This window comes from Myotis davidii, unplaced genomic scaffold, assembly GCF_000327345.1.
Source record: "Myotis davidii unplaced genomic scaffold, ASM32734v1 scaffold371, whole genome shotgun sequence".
Taxonomy (NCBI): Eukaryota; Metazoa; Chordata; class Mammalia; order Chiroptera; family Vespertilionidae; genus Myotis; species Myotis davidii.
The window spans coordinates 34517-36501 of NW_006283135.1; the positions used below are offsets into that span (position 1 = coordinate 34517).

Sequence of the window (1985 nt, forward strand, 5' to 3'; positions counted from 1 at the left end):
AAAGGCAACCAAATTGGAAAAGAAAAAGTAAAATTGTCTTTATTTGCAGATGACTTGATACTATACATAGAAAACCCTAAAGACTCCATCAAAAAATTATTAGACTTAATAAATGAATTTTGCAATGTATCAGGATACAAAATTAATGCCAATAAATCTATGGCATTTTTATACACCAATAGTGAACTTACAGAAAGAGAGATTAATAAAACAATCCCACTTACCATTATACAAAAAAATTAAGATACCTAGTAATAAACTTAACTAAGGAGTAAAAGAACTCTACTCAGAAAACTACAGGATGTTGAAAAAAGAGCTAGAGGAAGACATAAATATATGAAAGAACATACCGTGTCCATGAATTTGCAGAATAAACATCATTAAAATGTCCATACTAGCCAAAGCAATCTATAGATTCAATGCACTTCCCATTAAAATACCAACAACATATTTCACAAATCTAGAGAGAACTCTCCAAAATTCATCTGGAATAAAAAAACAAAAAAAGGAACAGCTGCAGCAATTCTGAGAAAGAAAAAAGTAGTAAGAATCTCAATATTAGATATCAGGAGGTATTACAAAGCCACTGTTCTCAAAACTTCCTGGTACTGGCAGAAGAACAGACATATAGACCAATGGAATAGAATAGAGAACTCAGAAATCAACCCAAACCACTATGCTCAATTAATATTTGACAAAGGAGGCAAGAACAAAAGACATTCTCTTCAATAAATGGTGCTAGGAAATTTGGCCAGACACATGCAAAAAACTGAAACTAGACCACGAACTTACACCATACACAAAAATTAATTCAAAATGGTTAAAGGACTTAAACGCAAGATGGGAAACCATAAAACTATTAGATAAATCCACAGGCAGCAAAATCTCAGATATAAGCCGAAGCAATATCTTCACGAACACAGCTCCTAGGGCAATGGAAACTAAAGAGAAAATAAACAAATGGGACTACATCAAAATAAAAAGCTTCTGCACAGCAAAAAAAAATCATCAACAAAACAACAAGAAAACCCACTACATAGGAGTACATATTTGCCAATAACATCTCCAATAAGGTTTTAATCTACAACATTTACAAGGAATTCATACAATTTACCAAAAGGAAGATTAACAACCCAATCAAAAAATGGGCGAAGGAGGACATAAGGAGGGCCAAGAGACATATGAAAATATGCTCAAAATCACTAATCATCCAAGAGAGGCAAATAGAAACAATAATCAGTACCATCTCACACCTGTCAGAATGGCTATCATCAACCAATCAACAAATGACAAATGCTGGCAAGGATGCGGAAAAAAAGGAACCCTCATGCACTGCTGGTGCGAATGCAGACTGGTGCAGCCACTGTGGAGAACAGTATGGAGTTTCCTCAAAGAACTAAAAATGGAACTTCCATTTGACACAGTAATCTCACTTCTAGGAATATATCCCAAGAAACCAGAAACACCAGTCAGAAAGGATATATGCACCCCTATGTTCATAGCAGCACAATTTACAATAGCTAAACTTAGAACCAGCCTAAGTGTCCATCATCAGATGAGTGGATTAAAAAAAGTTTGGCACATCTACACAATGGAATACTATGCTGCTGCAAAAGGAAGTAACTCCTATCATTTGCAACAGCATGGATGGAGCTGAATAGAATAGAGAACTCAGAAATCAACCCAAACCACTATGCTCAATTAATATTTGACAAAGGAGGCAAGAACAAAAGACATTCTCTTCAATAAATGGTGCTAGGAAATTTGGCCAGACACATGCAAAAAACTGAAACTAGACCACGAACTTACACCATACACAAAAATTAATTCAAAATGGTTAAAGGACTTAAACGCAAGATGGGAAACCATAAAACTATTAGATAAATCCACAGGCAGCAAAATCTCAGATATAAGCCGAAGCAATATCTTCACGAACACAGCTCCTAGGGCAATGGAAACTAAAGAGAAAATAAACAAATGGGACT

At 35.0% G+C, this 1985-nt stretch overlaps 1 protein-coding gene across 1 annotated transcript in view; it reads right to left on the reverse strand.

The window, feature by feature from the left end:
• Nucleotides 1-1985, reverse strand: part of LOC102769139 (putative selection and upkeep of intraepithelial T-cells protein 1 homolog) — a 49412-nt gene that overhangs the window by 14934 nt on the left and 32493 nt on the right. The gene's annotated exons all lie outside the window — the stretch shown is intronic.